An 18,434-nucleotide genomic window follows, 5' to 3' on the forward strand; every position below is an offset into this window, starting at 1 on the left:
TTGTCCATGATTTTAATCTTGCTGATCTTGATGTATTACAGTCATGCCTGTAGGAAGAATCTGTGGAAGTCACCTGGGTTTTGTGTTTGTTGTTTTGTTTTATGGGATTCTGTGTCTATAAGATCTGTATTTTCTTTAGAGAAAAGTCTCTGCACTGAGAGGCAAAGTGCTAGCATTCCTGAAATCAGAGGTGACATAGGTGTTATGAGCTTTTTTGACTAAGACCTGAATCTGTACTTTAATTTCACTCATTTGTAAAATGGAAGTAGTCATCCATACTTTCTGCTGGTGGCAGTGTGGTAACTGCCACCAGTTTGGACAGCTTTATTTAGCAGAATGGTCAATGCAACTAAACTTCTAACACTTATATTGTAACCTGCATAGCAAGCATAGCATGCTTGGGTTTTCATATGCTCTTTGTGTGGATTGTATTGATAATACATGCAAAAAAATTGAAATACGTAAATGCAGACATCTCACGTGGTTTAGTATGTACTACTTATCTCCGTGTACCAAAAGACATGAACCGTTTCATGAGCCTTAGGGAGATAAGAGAAACTTCCTAGTGACTATTTTTCTTCTGCTCCTTATACTCAGCAGGCTGGAGGACAGACTGGATAATAAGCAAATTAAGCAGGAAGTTCCTGTCTCTCCCCCAAAAAATTCTTAGAAAGTAGTTTATGCCTACCCTCTGTAGACTTATAATGAGCCTGGAGAAATTAATGAAAAAAACCCAAGACTCTAGTACAGCCTTGCATCTCTAGTGAAACATTTCTACAGATAGGTGCTAGAAATGAGGGATGCTGCTCAGAAAGAAGCTTTGGCTAGTAGTCCTAATTCAGCATCTCACCTGGGGTACCTGAGGGTAGGTGAGATGAATCTGGGCCCATCTGGACTCTTGTAAGAAGGGAAATGAAATATTGCACAAAATTATGTTCCTATTTAGCTGCAGTACCAGATCTACAGATGTTTATGTGATATCAGGTGGCTGTAGGGCTGCTACCCTGGTAGGACTGCTATGACAGTTTACAGTAAAGATGCTTTCTGATGCTCCTCACAGTTGCAGTTCCTGCTATGAAGGCCTACATTTCAAGGTCGGGATAAAATTTTCCATGCTGGCTAGGCCTGGTTATGGAAAATTTCTGCAAAAATGCTTACAAAACATTCCAAAGATATGGCGGGAAGGGGGGGGGGGGGGGAAACCCCTATCTGAAATAGCAATCTTCAAACAATTAATACAGATATGTACAATTTGTTCAGCAATTGCTGAGAGTCAAGCCAGGCTCCGAAAGGTCGGTCTCTTCTGTGACAGACTGAAATGCGGCAGCTGCTGGCTCTCCTGCACAGGTCCGGGGGCACCGCAGTGCCAGCGTTTGGTCCTCACGCGTGTCCCTGTGGTCACCTGCGGCTATGTGCGGTCAGTCCTGCAGCTCTGCGTGTCCCCGAGCCCGGGCAGAGCGGGGCCGCGCTGTGGCCCGGGCCGAGGCTGACACCCCGTGGTGCCGCCGGGCAGCGCTCGGCTCCCGCCGGGAGAGGGAGAGGGGCGCTGGCGGGGGTGGGAGCCTGTCGCAGGGACAGGAGGGGAGGCAGACGGCGACTCTGGGAAATGGTGCCCTCCTCCTGCCCCTCGTGAGCCACTGGTTCAAGCTGGTGCTGAGAGAGGGGCAGGAGCCATGGCACAGCTCCGGTTCCTCTTGCAGACAGGCATCCACCCGTGATGATAGAGGGGGTTGCGTTCCTGGAGCTGTGCAGGCCTTACTAAGCCCAGATTTCTTTGTCAGATTCAGTCTTCCCTGTAACATCCCCATCGGGACTCATCTGCCTCTGAGAAGCACCAGGCTGGCACAAGAGTTCCCTCCCGAGTATTTTTTGGTGCCCGGATTGCCAGCTGCTACAAATGGATGCTGCCCCTCTCCTTCTCCTCCAGCAGGAGGGATAAGCAGCACCAGGCCAGAACAGCATTGCGCTGTGCCCATGGCTCCTTCAGCAGCTCCTTATCTGGAAAGGCTGGACTATTTAGGAAGGGATCTACAGCCTTGGCCTGTTTATTTGGTAGGGATCTGCTCACTGAATTGTCTCTCCCCATGAGTGAGGATGTGAAGTACTCTGTGGAGGGTCTCTCACATGTTGATGAGGAGGAGAGATCCCACAGTTCAGGCCATCTTTTATGAATGTAGTATATGAAGCACACAAATAAGTGGTTTATAGGATAAGGCCTAAGCCTTCTTAGACTTTATCCTGCTTTCTCAGTTCTCCTAAACATCCTTCTCTCTGCACTTTAGAGTCTATAGTTATGATTGGTCTCTAGTGGTTTGGTATTAAGATTTTCTACACTGGTGTAGAAAATCCATATACTTACTTTTGAAATCTATAGAAACGTATCTTTACTTTTGTAAAGAGGCAATATTTTTTGTAGTCTACCAGAGAGTAGAAATCTAGCACACAGTCCTATATATATATTTTAAAAAATGTAAGTCAGTCAGTTACCATTTTTGCTTTTCTTAGGGAAATAAATTTATTAGTTCAGGTAAATGCACATACTGCTCTGAAGGCAGCTGGACAACTAATGTCTCCCCAAGTACAAAGTATATGCCATACAGAGTAGTTTCCTGCTGAGAATTGCTCTGTATCAGTTCAATTATAGATGCAAAAAATAGCCTGTGTATGGATTTGAACATACGTAATATAGACCATACAACCACAGTTAATGACTGATTGTGCTGAAGTGAACACTGAAATAAAAATTAAGAATGATATGTGGGTATACAGGGACCTAGCTTTTCTGAAGGAACAAAATAATCCATATACTTTTTTTTAGTAATGACCATGAGACTATGGGACATGCTTAATTGGTTACTGTAAAAGAGGGTCGCAAATGTGACTTATGTTTCCAGATTTGGGTCCAAAGTTTCCCTGTATTCCAGGATCACTTTGGCTTCCAGACATCAGGTTGGTGCTAAGGTTATATTTTACTGATGTTCTGTGAATGATAAATTTGCAGACTTGTAAGAACCGTCCCTGCTTAATAAGAGATTATCTAGTTATTAATTTTTCAACTCTGAATATAGAAAATAGTCTCACTGAGAAACATTGGGCCCCATGCCAGTTTACAGTTTATGGCTAAGTTAATTAAATCATACCTCTTGATCAGTATGGGTCAGACCTGAGCATGCAACATAGTCTCCCCTTACAGCGACTTTCCAGGTACCCAGAGAGAGAAAGTGATCTCACTTGTCTTAAACAGACATGTTGGGTGCTCTGGTGGGGATGGTTTCTTTCCATTGCCTATAAATGGAGTTTTCACTGACTTGTAAATGCACTTGCTTAAAACAGATTCCTCCTCCCTCGCAGATGATCATTCAGCATGTGCATATTTTGCTTACCATCTATGTGTGTTTAGCAGATCACATCCTAGGCACATGGGATTGATATCAAAAGACATGGAACTAACTGGAAATGATGCAGCTCACCAGGGAGTTGAAGAATTTTACCTCTGCAGATGCTGATAAGCCCTGCAAGCAATTAAGAACATTTAGCAGAGAAAAACGGTATTTGTTTAAAACATGACTGCAAGCCAGAAGAAGGCTTAACAGATTTGACAATCAACTTCCAAAGCATGGATTTTTAAGTTAAGGTTTACAGATGACTACAGATAAACTGCTCCTTATTTTGTGGCCACTACAAAGAAGTATTTCAGCTACTGACAACAAGGACATGAGAATTAGAACAAGCAGTCTATAAAATGGAAAGTGCTGGAGAACAAATATGAAAAGCAAAAAAAAAAAAAAGTTTTATTATTTCTAAAATACTTATCACTTTGGATATCTGTCCTGTTATATATTAACAATTATTAATGTGACATTGCATTCCTTGGCATGTTCCCATCATGCACAGTATTATGACAGGTAATGGTGAAGAGCTGAAAATAGATAAGACACTGAGACACTCCATTAAAATATATAAAAGGAGAGTAGTTCTTGTGTGAAACGCTGCCAAGATCTACAGGGAGTTATACTAAATCATGTAAACCTGTAAACCATTTTTTCATGTAACATGAGAGCATCATAAGCAGAGCCATTCAGCTGGCATGAGTCAAACAAAACATTTGATGGGGGCCTGTTACCATCTGGGTCAAAAATAATTCACCAACTGTTCATGCTCAAATACTGCAGTTAGTCACTCTGAGATAGATCTTAGAGCCTTACAATAAGCAAAGCCCACAGCGTATTCACTCCACTGGAGTGAGTTTTATTTATTTACATAAATAAAATTTAATGTTTAGTAACTACCTGCTCTACTGCTGTGTGTACTATAGTTCTTGCTGATACATTCTGATATATATATTTTTGTATAATCATTGATTCACAGAATGCTTTGGGTTGGAAGAGAACTTAAATATCATCTAGTTCCAACCCACCTGCCATGGGCAGGGGCACCTTCCACTAGACCAGGTTGTCTGGGCCCTATCCAACATGGCTGTGAACACTTTCAGGGAAAGGCCATCCACAGCTTCTCTGGGCAACTTCCTCCAGTGCCTCACCACCCTCATAGTAAAGAGTTATGCATTTCCTTTTTTCCTTCACTCCAAGTGTGCAGCTTCTGTTGCAGTGGACAGGCCAGATGTACAATGTTTATTGGTTTCCATGTCACCTTGACTGGAACAGCCTGGTAAGAAAAACTGCTAGCAGTGCTCGGGAATTCCCTCCCTTGCCTTATGGAGCCATTGCTGAGGTGGCTTTTGTCCCTGCTGGAGGCTGTAAAGTAAAACAGGGTCAAGCTGCTCAGGTGGTGTTTTATTTCACATCTGGCTTAGACCGACAGCTCTGATGTGTTTCCACAGACCACTGGGCCGAAATGGCAGTTCATTTAAACAAAAGAGAAGGGTCCCATAACACCCCTCATTTTCCTTATTACGGCACAGAATAATGGTCCAGCGCAGGGCTGGAGTTGTAAAGGGGAGTAGAACAGCAATATTCTGGTAAAAGTGGGACTTGTCTCAGCACTCTCACATATGCGTTAAGACCACTAGTGTCACCCAGCTGGGCTATGGAAAATCAATCCCTTTGAGTCACGTGATTGCAACTGGAGGTTAGAGATGCTGACCTGAGGCTGCAGGCTTTTGGCTGTTGGCAGCAGGAGCTTTGTTGTTGTTTTGTCTCTGTACAGCCCTATGTGTCAGGGCCTGAGGCTATGGACCACAGCAGCCATGCTCCAACATGCACTCGGAATTTCCATGGATTGTGCAACCTTTTGAATAGTTCCTATGTTTCAGCTATAATGTCCACATGAAGGCTCTGGGAGAAACAGTGTCATCTTCCACATAAGCATAGATTGAAGATAATCTTCTCCTAAAGATGTTCATGCATCCAAGCTTTTCTTCTTCCCATTATGTAGTCAGGTCTCCAGTCATTTCAGGAATGCTCATCTTGATTGTCTGAATGCCCCTCACATCTTTTAACTTGATAAGTTTGATAAGTATAAATTGCTAAAATTATTTTGGGAATATCACTGATTGTGAAGTAAGAAAAAACAGAGCAAGTTTGATTTTCACCTCTCCTTCTGTCAATTTGGTTCTGGCACAAGATTGACTTTATGGAAATTAGTCAGAGCTTCCTGTGCAATTAAAAAAATTGGTCCCACAACCACTTGAAAATTACAAGCAGGTTTTTATAATGAAAATATTTTTTGACGATATGTACTTACCATTTTCTGTTAGGGACAGTTTTATGAGACAGCTCTAAATTAAACAAACCACAAATATCTACCAAGTGTGAGAAATTGCAAACAGATTACTTGCATCTATCCTCTAGCACTTTATGGATGCACGTGAACCAAGCAGTGATTATTTTTCCCACATGTAGCCAAGTATATGGTCTCTATTCAGTGTTTTCATTTCAGCTAAGCTCTTTCATCTGTTTGCAGCAAATATACCTTAATGTTATCATATCATCCTGAGAGTCCTCTTCAAGTAAAGAAAAAAAAATGCTGCTTCAGTTCCAGAATTGCCTTTTTGAACAGACTATTTTAAAAAAGATATCAATACCCTTCCCTGAATGAGAATTCAAGAACTCAGTCTTCAGTGCTCTTGTTCTCCTGTCTCAGTGTTCACTGCTGATGGATGACACTTGGGTATGCTGTATGAGTCACACGGGCACGTGCAGTACCCAAACCCATGACACGAGGAGGTAAGATACACATTGCTTACAGTTTGGAATCCAGCAGCTACTCATGTAACCTCATATTAAAGGTAGGATCTATTATATCTCTCTATTTATCCAACACTGAGTAGCAAATTGTAATTAGAATTTGGTTTCACAAAGATGACACCTGAGAAGCCATCACCCCAGTTGCCTGTGACCCCCTCTATTTGTCTGCCCTTTGTCACACCCTCATCTCCGAGTCCTTGTCAGATTCAGACACATTTTCTCTGCAACAGAGAAATCTCACACCTTCTCTTTTCCCTCTATAGATAGTAGCTTAATGTTCTGTAGTGCACATTTGATAGCTTTCTTTCTGATTCTTTTGATTCAGGCTCTGCCCTGATCATGGCATAGCAAGCCTCTGCAATCTGCCTCAAATTTTTAAAAGTTATAAGCATCTCTAACAATATCCTGTCGGATCTAAAAAGTAAGGCCTTGCACATCTCAGCTTTTCCTGACTATATTGCCCATTTTTTATTACCAGGAAAACTTTTATTCTAACTGAGATTTTTACTACAAACAATTTGTTGCAGAATAATTATGTTCCAAATTAGTCTAAATTCAAATAGAAATTTATTTTTATCTGAAAGACTGAAAATATTGTTTAAATCTTTTTTGAACAGGGCAGTTTTCAAAGAAGGTAAAATTTTAAATAATAAAGAGAGAAATAAAGAGAAAAAACCTGCTGTTATTTATGTCAACATAAGTTACAGTAAGGCTGAAGAGTCCTATGGGTTTTTACAGTTAAAACTGAAAGCAGAATTTGGCCACCATGGTTGTCATCATCACAAAATAGGGGAGTTCTGCTTAGGAACCGAAACACCTGACAGTATCCTGTTCCCTCAGTGCTATTAGCTTTGAGTACAATACTTTCTGTTACCTTTCCTAAATTTAGGCTGTCAGTCTGGGAGAATTTTAGATTCTCCCTGTATGTTCACTATAAATCAGGAGTCTTTTTCAACCGACCTAAATAAGGTGAAGCTCTAATGCCAAATTACTTGCTGTCTAAAGACAAAAATACACTGATTAAATCTTCAGGATATAAAAAGGATGTTAAGAAGCTTGTGAATTCAATTGTGGTATTTCCAGGAAGCTTAGTCCTCTATAAATATGGCTTTTTTTTATTATTATTATTGAAATCTGCACTTTGAAAAGGCAGCTGGAAAAGCGCCGTTACTAAAATGAAGAATCAATTCAGAACCTAGTTGATCACATCAAGTGCAAAATCTAATCCCCTTCCCTCTTTGAATATAATGTCAGTTTGCCAGTATGTCTTTCAGAGCTAGGATTATAGAACTTTTCTGAACTCTTCATCAAAGAACATTTTAATTGCATTTATTTTAAATATTCTGTACTGATTTTCCACAAATACACTTATCAATGACATATCCTTAAGGACTTGTATGGCAAGTTAATTTTCACTCCAAATATAACAAAGGAGAAGGTGTAGAAATGCAAGCACAAACACTGACGGCAGCTGCATCTTGAAATCAGCAGAGGCATACTCTGATATTTTCTCACTCCATCTACACTACTTCTATCTTAATCCTTTTTACCTCAATAGCATGAAGAGCACAATAGGTCAGATTTTCTACCCTCCAGGTATATAAGAAGCTTTTCCCATTTGGGTTAATCCAAAACCACATGACAAAAGCATCATTTTGCCATGCTGAGGAGAAGGCATGGTATTGCATGTCAGCAGTAGGAAATCCTCTTTCCCAAACTGTAGGTTGAACCCTCCCCTGGGAGTGTGTACACCCTGTAACCAGAGCATGCCTGCATGAATGCAGGCAGCCTTGAACTAAATTTAAGGTATCTGTAAGCTGCTCTGCCGAAGGAGATGATGTGAACATCCCCAACCCTAGGCAGGGGGCTGCTAGCAGGTACTTGCTGTGCTTCTTAGCTGGTTTTGACAGCCTGTACTCAATTCTGCTGCAGGGACATCATTAGCTTGATGGATGTTTACCCCGGTCAGCTCTGACAGCAGCAGTGAGCAAGGTGAGACAGCCAGGCTTTCAGTCTCGGCTCTGCAGGCCCACGGGGGACATACGGTGCTCGCTTCAGCAGTGAGCTTGTGCAGAAACCACAGAAAGGGTTCTTCACTACTGCCTGTATTCCAGCTCAACAGATTAGGTTTCAACAAAGTGCATTTCCCTCTTCTGTCATCACACCTAATCGTGGCAACAGATTTCCCACATTTTCTAATATGAGGGAAAAGTGTCCAGCTGAACACCACAGGTCGTGTCTTGCCTGTCAGTTTCTACTGTGGGAGGACAGCTGTGGTGCTTGACTGTGGCTGTGAACTATATCTTCTCCCAGATCTCTCTTCTACCTCTCTTTTCCCTCATGAGCTAGAATTACTGTGTTAAGAAACAGTGAAATGATCAATCCCTGTTCACCCTGTCCATGCCACTTGTGGCTAATAAATGAGCTCAAGCAGAGCAAAAGTATATCCATCCAAAAAGGTGAATATCCATGATTTGGTGAAAGGCTAATTTTATTCCATCCAGGAGCCTTACTTAAGCTGCGCACATTGGTTCTTTGACCCTGAAGAAGAAAGGGTAAAATTGATGCTAGCAATGACCATGAGAAGAACTAGAGAAACACCATGTTCTTCCTCAACCACACAGACTTCATTGCAGTGACAATGCTATGAGAGACACTAGCTGCCATGAAATAAAGACAACTGATATTTGTTTAAGTGTGGAATAAAAGTGGTCACATATACAGTGGTCTGGTTCCTTCAAAAAATCGTAGTTCACAGTGGAGCACTAAAGGATCTGCTTCAATTCCTGCTCCAGCCATCCCAAACATGAGTGGCTGAGCTAAGCAGGTGAGGGTTTTGCTGTCTCTGATACCTCTAAACCACTCCTTGCTGCCAGAAACACTAGGAGGTTGCAGCTACCTTCTCTATCTCTGCCGTGTTCCTCCCTCAGCTGGGTGTTGCAAGGAGTAGCATTTTGGTAAGCACTCAAAAAGCCCAGAAACAGTACAGCCAACACATTTAGTGCTCTGTCATGAATTGTTTCCTGCCTGACACCTGCTGCTCTCTCACAAGCAGAATTTGAACTGCTCTGTTGCTGATGGGGATTGTGGGGGCTCTGAGTTTCATGTAGGAGGATGGTTCTTTGTCTCCTTTGGTGGAGCCTCACAAGGTGATGTCCATGGAGGGGTGAGCTTAGGAGTGTGGGTAGACCCAAAAGTGGACAAGAGAACCAGGAGGTAACTGGGGTAAGGCTTTGAAAAATGGGGGCAGAACATAGAAGGGAAAGATTTCTGCAAGGGTACATATGAACTCATTAAATGGTTTATATGTAAGCCATTGCTCATGGAGCTGCACAGTGTTTGGCAGCTGTATTTGCCGTTGATATCTGTTGATTCATGAGCAAGGCACAGCTTTCTGGGAAGAGACTCTTTTAGTTTCCCGTTGCCTGGCCCCTGACCTGGTCTGTCAGCAAAGGTGAAGTTCTTTTGGTGTGCTGTGGTCTGTGCACCATGAACTGGGCTATTGTGCACCCTTATCTCCTGGAGCAGCAGGATGTGTGATGGCCCTGCTCCCCTCTGGAAAAGCATGCTGAGGCCTGTGATTGCATTATCCATGGAAAAATACAACCTGGACCAATACAGATAGGCTGTGGCTCTGCTGTAGGACCTGATCCTTTCCAAAGGATGAGGTGTCAAGCCAAGGCCATGCTAAGGCCTTAGGGTAACAGATTAACAGGGCTTCAACTTGACACTGCTGCAATGACGTGGAGAGAGAAAACTGCACAGAGCAGCTCAGGGGGAAGAAAAGTGGATGCAACATTGCTGCAGGGAAACAAGGGGGGAGCTGTGAGAAGCCTCAGATCGCCGCAGTTGAAGGCCAGTTTTGGTGCTCCCTTTGGGATACTCCTATCTCCAGATATGTTTACAACCAGTTTAATAACTGTTGCTGCCACCCTTGGCTCTGATGAGGATGTTGTATAACTTATCACAACAAATTTGATATTAGTCAGCTGTGATTCCACTCACAATGGAGATGTGACAACCACTTGCTGAGCTCAGCTCCAACTCCCAAGGAAGAGACAAGGTAGCTGAGAGCACAGCGCTGCAACAAAATCAGTGCCCGACCTGAGTGTGTCCCTCAGGAGTTAAACTGTTGCTGTGACCCCAGACCAGGTCCCCAAATGGCTGCAGTGAGGAGGCAGCAGAAGTGCCACAGGTAGGGGTATCAGCCAGCCTACTGCAAATTGTTACAGACTCCGGATAACCACAGGGCTAGTCTCAAGTCTGGGTTAATGTATCTTGACATAAGGTATCCTCTCTGGTCTTTATTTACTGAGCTGGCTAAGGAGGAGCACAGAAACAAATTTTAAATCCTTATTTTAATTTATACTACTGTTAATGAGTATTCCCCTTTTTAGCTGGAGTCTCAGCACTTTGAAATAACTGCTCAGTGCACTTATTTTGGTATGATCTAACTTTTCTAAGCTATCCTTTATGGTGTGAACAAACTAGTACAAAACTAGTACAAAGTTAAAGTACTGGGGTTTTGTTGGTTGGTTGAGGGGTCTTTGTTTTTTGTGCCTTTTTTTTTTTTTGTGTGTGTGTTTTTTTTGTTTTTTTTTTTTTTTTTTGTGGTTTGTTTTCATTTGCTTTGTTTTTTTTTTTTTTTCCTAGAAAAATTATCAGCTACCAAAACAGAAATTTGTGTGAGATGGTTGTCAAAAGTAGTTTGGTACAGCTATTCTGGAATGATTAGCTGGTCAAACACATCACATTGTTAAGTGCTAAGTGAAGTTCTAAGTGCCAAGTGAAGTTCTTGAAGTGAAATTAGCTTGTTCTTTCCTGTAGTATTCTTTGAAAAATATAGTGCTGGTGACCTCTAGTGGAGTAAAAATAGACCTGTTTTTTCTTTTAAGTTTGTTCAAAAAAATCCCCATTAAAAGCAGTGGATTTTCTCCCCTCCAAACTGTATTAAACTGAAACCCATAAAACAGAAGCTTATTTTTCTTGCCTATGTTCAAGAAGATGAAAGCAACCATACAAAACCTGCTTCTGTGAGCTCACCGTTCTGATGGATTTATGAAATGCAAAGATTATGATATGATGCTGATAAAGAAGGCACATGACATTGGTGTAATGCATTTAGGTGTGGATTTTGAGAAAAGGCGAAGAATCTGTAATGGATAATTCCCTCCAAACCTCTTATGAATTCTGTGTCAGCTCTCCTGTTGTTCTTTTGCCACCAGAGGGTGAAGAATATAAAAGGCAATTGGCTTCTTAAAAGTAGACCCTCAGTGGACACCCAATGAGCTTGACAGTTAGTCTTTGTAACAAGAATGCTTTCCTCTTCCTAAAAAAACCCTAATTTTTGTTAAATCAGGAGTTAGGGCATGTACAGGCTTGCTAGAGCTTAAAAGCTGAAGTCTCTGAAGGTGCTATCTTCAGGGATTATGTCATGTCCTTTCTTCCCAGCTCTTGATGCCCAAGAAGCTGCACCTTGCCCTTCACTCTCCTCAGGAAGAGAGAGTTTTTCCCATCCAGCCACTCCAGGGAGTTTTGAACGGAACAGCATGAAGAAAATTGCCCCATGGTGGAGGTAGATGAAAGTAGAGCTCCAACCTCTGCCTGTTTGGCACCTGATTCTAGGGAAGTCGCTTACACCAGACTTTCCAGGTCAGTTTGTTCATTGGTAGATGCCTTGTTTCTTAAATGCACGGAAAATAATTGCAGCAGGGACATTACAATTATTTATTAGTAATTCTTAATAAATATGAAGAATTATTAACAAATAATTGTCAAGTTGAAGAAAAATCTGTGGTCGTTTCCACAGTGGTCTCTCTTGGGTTTACTTCTTTTCTCTTGGCTCCCCTTCCACCACTCATGTCATCAGCAGATGTGTGCATTAACTTTGGGGGGGAGACCACAAACAACACCCAGCTGGGAGGGGAGCTCCACTGACAAATTAGTATAGAGAGTTGTAAAAGTGTGACTAATAAGTCAGACCACAAAATTATACATTTAAGTAAGAGTAATTTACTACAGAATTATGAAAGGGGATGTAGCAGGCTGGCTAATAGTTCTTCAGAAAGGGAATTGAGGTTGTAGCATACCCCATCTTATTAATGAGCAATAATGTTGACACTGTTGGGCAGAAATGTGAGGATCATGTCTGTGATATATAAGCAGAAAAACTAACGTGTAAGAGTCATGAAGAAACTTTTCTGCCTTACTCAGCAGCCCTGAGGCATCCACTGGTGCTTCATGTCCCATTCTGAGCAACATTCCCCAAAGAGGGTGTCATTCAGTGAGGAGTCTTGTCAAAGTCAGCAGCAGATATCCAGAGTCTTCAACCAGCAAATACCCAGTTCTTCATGTCCCCTGGGAACAGAGCAAGGAAAGATGGACTAGCACTTGTACAGAGGGTCTAAGATAAACATGAGTCTAACAACGAGCATAATTAGGCAGTGGAAGAGACCTGCCTCAGAAGACAGTGAAATCTCTGTGTTTAGGCATTTTAAAAGAGCAGGTTAGACTGGAAAAAGTTAGCACTAAAGATAACCAGCAAAGACTGAGATAGCTGACCTTTTGTTAGGGCAGGAAGATGGACTATATGGCCTACAGGGGACGCTGTCAGACTTATTTTTCCCCTTGGCATGATCTGAAATGCTTAAGCTTTATTTTCATCTGTGTTCCAGACTCCCAAGTGTGAACAAAGTGAACGGTAACTGCCTTTATATGTTTTAAGGCTTGGTTAATACTAAATCACAAGGACAGAGTCTAGGTTTCCCAGGCTGGGTGTCCAAATATAAAGGATTTTTTGGGCTTTAAAATGACACATCTTGGTTCCTGAACTCCAATGCAGAGTTAATGCTATCCATTCATCTTTTTGTCATGTTGTGAAGGTGGATTAATTGTCTTATGAAATTTTTATCTGTACCATATAGCATTTTATGGGGAAACTGTTAACTATATTTCCATGACAGATTATCTCCATTTCCAAGGTTAATACCACAGGCTGGAAAAAACAAACACCATAATGCTCACTATCACTGTAGGTTATAAAGGAAGCAGCAATGGCTGTGGTTTTGCAGATTGGGTTCTGATGTACCACAGACCTCTACAATATTATTAGCTAATAATTATCTTCTTTGTGTACTGAACAAGGTGAGGGGGTGTGAAAACAACCATATGCAGTAGAGATTTTAAACAATCTGTGGTGCATGTGCACAAAAGTGCAGAGTACCAGAGGCACGAATACCCTCTGCTTGTGGGATTTACCAGCTTGCACACAGCTGCCTTTTGTTATAGTGTTTTCAGGTGCCCCATGCATGAAATCAACCTGTACTCAAACATGAAGAAAAAATTAATAGGATCCTGAGATTGGCTCAGCTGGTCAGAGTATGGTGTTAATGACACCAAAGTGATGGGTTGGATTCCCATACCAGCCATTTACTTTAGAGTTGGACTTGATGATCCTTGTGGGCTCCTTTTAACTCATAATATCTGTAATTATCTGTGATATGACTCATTGAGAAAAACCTGTATTGTATTCAAGAAGAAGCTGTTTGGTTCCTCTCCCTGCCCAGTTAAGCAGGGAGGCACAACACAAACTGTTGCTGAGATAGTTGTGAGTTGCTCCCTAGATTCCCCTTTCCCAGAGTGGCACAGGCAGGAGCCCCATCTACAAGGAGCCAAGCGGCCCCTGGCCTGTTGGGCTGCCCAGAAATCTCTTCTGTCCAAACTCACAGCAACCTACAGAGATCAAACCTCAATTTGACCTGGCAGTCACTTGGAAATGAAGCTGGAGGAATGGAATGATGTGGGAAGTCTCTGAAAGCTGTGTGAAAGCAGACTTGCCTAATCTGAGAGCAGCCTGTGCAGCTCCAGCAGGCTGCAGGGTCCATGCAGGACATGCAAACCCATCTGTTGGCTGCAAGCACTTGGCCAGCTGCAGTTACCATGCAGAGCAATAACGCTTCTGCTTTTTCTCCAAAATGTTCCTTCCAAATCCCATTTGCTCCATGACACTCATTATCTCTGAGGAACCAGGATCCAATAAAGAGGTGAAGACTTTGATAAGTTCCTCTGCTCCTGCCCCGACCTCCCAACACCTGCAAAAAGACATAGGCAAATAGTGAAGGGGAATTCCACTGCAGCTGTGTTGCCCAGCCCTCTCTGCTCTAGCTTGCCACTGGCACAGGTGTTTCCCTTGGCAGGGAGGATTTCAGGTGAATGAAGCATTTGAAGGGTGTGCTCAGGCCCTCCCTTTTAAGTGGCAAACTGAAAACTTGCCTTTTAGGGGTGTTGTGGTTTAACCCCAGACAATAATTGTGTACCATGCAGCCTCCCATTCACTCCTCTAGCTTGTCCCAGTGTGATGAAGACAAGAATAAGGGAAAAAAGTAAAACTGGTGGGTTGAAATATGAGTAGTCTAATGACTAAACAAAGTAAATAATAATAATCATCATCATCAGATGAGAGAGGAAAAGGTAAAACCGAAAAAGTCCCACGTGATGCACAATACTACTGCTCTCCTCCCACTGACTGATGCCCAGCCCATTCCTGAGAGCAATCAGTGCCTCCCAGCCACCTCTATCCCAGCCAAAACTGGGACCAGGAGTGTGTTGCTGCACATCTGAGCACTGTCCCTAGGGTACCTGCCCACTACTGCCCTGCCCATACCAAGGATTCTCGTAAATGGTGCAAGGATTGAACTGTTCCAACTATCCTGCAGTCATAAACCTGAAGGATTAAATGTCTTCTACCCATAAAACTGATTCTTCTCCTCAATTTTAATGTCATGTATGTTCAAGCTGAAGATAAAATTTAAAACACATAAATGTTAAACCTTTTAGAACATGATCAAAATACTGGCTTAGAAAACATGGCTTTTAGAAATAAAAAGTGCTGAATTATTTCATTCATGTTCTCACTCTTGAGTTTCTATGAATGAAGCTTAATTAACTCAGGCTTTTAAGTTTTTACAGCTAAGAGGGTGGGTTGTGTAGATGTGATAATCATAAGACTCCAGGAATTAGGCACTTTAATATGTTGCCTCTGATTTCCATGGCATGTGTCCAAGAGATTGAGAGCTGGCACAAGAGTATTAGCTTCTAGAATTGGCAAGGGATCCAAACCCCACAGCGGTAAACATGGATATATATGTCTGAACATGTTAGTCCAGGAAAAAAATCTCTAAATCACACAGAAAGCCATTTTGAAGTCAGATGTCTTGCAGTGAACTGGGACCTTTCTCAAAAGGGTACTGAAGGCTTGTTTTCTTTTCTCACTGCTGTAGTGGCTTTGCCCCTTTGGGTGGGCTCAGGTAGAGGAGAGGACATGGTCAAAGAGCTTGGAGTAAGAAACAATGAGTGTGTATGTGGTAGGCAGTGTGATATTCACTGAGTATAACTGAAATTTCAGAGCTGCTATCAGGAAGGAGCAGATAGCTCCACTGCAAAAAGCCAAGGTGCAGCTCAGGCAAGCCACAGACCAGGAAGGAGAGAGTTTTCTTTGAGAAGTGGAGTGCATATTGATAATTGCCTAGGAAAGGGTAAGATTTGGAGAAGAAGGTGAAGTGTGAGAGATGTGTTCAAAGCTCCCAACCTGAAGGGGGAGAAGTTGAAGGCAGTACCAAAACTCACCAGTTTTCCCAAAAATCAATGGAGAAGGAAAAAGGGTCTTTTACTTTTCCAGAGGAGCCAGGAAGAAACTTGAAAGTTTCCTTGTTCTCATAAGAGTAGCTGCAAGTAAGCAACAACTCTAGTGCTGCTCTGGAGTTACTGGTTACTTTTTGTGGTGTGAAATTAGCCTTCAGCCAAGTCAGCAGCTTTCTGCCTATTGACTCCATGTACCCAAAAATCTTCCTCATGCACTATGTCCATGGTAGGAAAGTTCTTTCCAAGAGCTAAACTTTATCAGAGCTAACTAAAAAACTATGCTGTGTTCTCTCTTGTTTGACAAGACCTGCTGAAGTTAGAAGCTGTGTTGGAAGGCTAAAGCATTGTGTGCACCTTGTTTGCTGTGAACCCAATGTCAGACATTCTTTCCTTGGGGCATTCCTGCTCAGAGGCAGTGCAGTACTCTTCAGGACACTGCTAGTGCCCAGCACAGCACATGCTGTACCACTGAAAGTCCCTTGGGCTTTGCCAGCACCTATTTCATCAGTGTGAATTTAAACAACTAATGCCTCAGTGATTAGTCTGCAAGAGAGAGGTTTAAGCCAAGCTGAGCAGCACAGAGTCTGAATCTGAATGAGAAGGGAGGGAGGAGGGTGTCTGCTGAGAGGAGTCGCTCATAGGCTGGCAGCCCCTGCTGTGTAGGAGGCAAATGAGTGCAACAGGACTTCTGTAGTCTTCAGAGAGGCCCAAGCCCTGATGCTAAAGTCTCTTGCACAGATTAAGTCAGCCAAGCAGCCGTGTTGGGATGACAGGGACCTTGGTGACAAGTGGCAGCTGCCTTCTTGTGAAGGCATGAAGGGAGGCAGCATGGAGGGAGGCACCAGGGGCATGGAGGGAGGCAGCAGCAGGCCCTACAGGCTGCAGCTCTCAGCTGCTCAGGGACCTCCTTCAATACAAATCATGCTGCTAAACTAAACAGAAAATTACAAGACAGGGTTTGCTTCACAAAATCAGCTTTGCCAGGGTGATATGTATCTTGGCCTTTAAAAATAAAACAAATAAAAACTTAAATGCCAGAAGAAGAGCAAATGCCAGCCCCTGAATTGCAGCAGGCTGCAATCCCCACCAAGTGCTTTTGGAGGATGTGTGGATGTGTGTCAGGGATCCTCTCTGAGGCCACAGCCCAACTGAGGGTATCTTTCCTGATGAGGTTCCCCGGGCTCCCGTGGTTGCCCACCCAACTGATCTATGTTGGATAACCAGGCAGCTCCTGCCCACACAGGCACAGCCTGCCTCCAGGAGCTACACAACATGATGTGAGGGGCCAGAGACCTGGTGCCTAAAGGGCATCCACTCCCTTCTCACAGTGATCAGGAGAAAGTGTCATTTACGTGAGAAGCAAATAAGCTGTTTCCTGCCAGGCCTCTCTCTGCCAGCAAAGTGCCCACCTGTGCCTCCAGGACGTACAGTGGAGAAAGGAATCCATCTCCTCCCTGTCAAAGTGCTGCCAGCATAGCATTTCCCCTACCTGTATTTCAAAAGATGGGGTTTTGGTGTGTGCAGAGGAAAGGATTCTGGGGCAGAAACCCTCCAGTTTTTCCAAAGAGCCTCTCCTGTATTGTCCTGGGTTCTAATAGATCTGTCACTCCCCCTATTGAGCTTTCAGTATCTCCAGCTCTGAAGGGGAATAGTAATCTCAAAATAAATTTGAGACACCTCCAGATGCACAGTGTCCACTGAAGACTGCCTTTGCTACCTGTTAATGCACTCAGGTGACAGAGGTTCTGGGGAACAGGTGACCTGAAGCATTTATTGCATTGTGGGAGTGGCCACTGCTCATTTCTTCAGGACTGCTGGGTGAACACAAACTGACCTGTGCTTTGGAGCCTGGCTTCATTTCCTGCTTGCCTGCAATGACTTGAAAATTTGGATGCACTTTGGAAAGCTTTACCCAGACATTTGGTTTTAATGAGTGCATGTAAAACTGCTTTCAGATTGCCAGCTGTGGTCAAAAACCAGCAAGAAGGCAAAGCACAGCATTAATGACATTTAGTTGTTTATTTTTGCAACAATAAGATTTTCAGGAGAAAACAAAACACTTTGTCAGTGGAAATAATTAAAACCATGAAAATGACTGCATTTCCTGTGTGACTGACATATTCCATGTGGGAGAAAATGTTTCCCAGCAACAAAAAAAAAATACATTTCAGCAACTCAAACTTTTCTTAGCGATGTACACCTCTTTCCTTAACTGGAACAGGCAAAGGGAATTTCAGCTTACACATTTTTAACAATTCATCACAAGGGTAAAGAACAAACTCCCCTTTCCACTGTACAATGATCTTAAAGGATTCAAATTTTGACACCTTTTTGGAAATTCCTAGAAACCACCTGATTTCAAGCTGTGGGTGACATTACTAACTGGCTTCTTTGGGCTCAGTTCTTGCACTGGGAATGTGCACTGCCTCCCAATTTTATTTCAGATGGACAATTTTCTTTCCAATGTGAAGGCTGCTGTTTCTATGATTCGTTAAAAAAGAAAATGTAAATATAAAATATTTAAAGCAAACAGGAAAGAACAGTGTGTGATGACAAACAGTGGGCATGTTATTCAGCAAGAAAGTACAA

Source organism: Ammospiza nelsoni, chromosome 3 (genome assembly GCF_027579445.1).
Source record: "Ammospiza nelsoni isolate bAmmNel1 chromosome 3, bAmmNel1.pri, whole genome shotgun sequence".
In the NCBI taxonomy this organism is placed as follows: Eukaryota; Metazoa; Chordata; class Aves; order Passeriformes; family Passerellidae; genus Ammospiza; species Ammospiza nelsoni.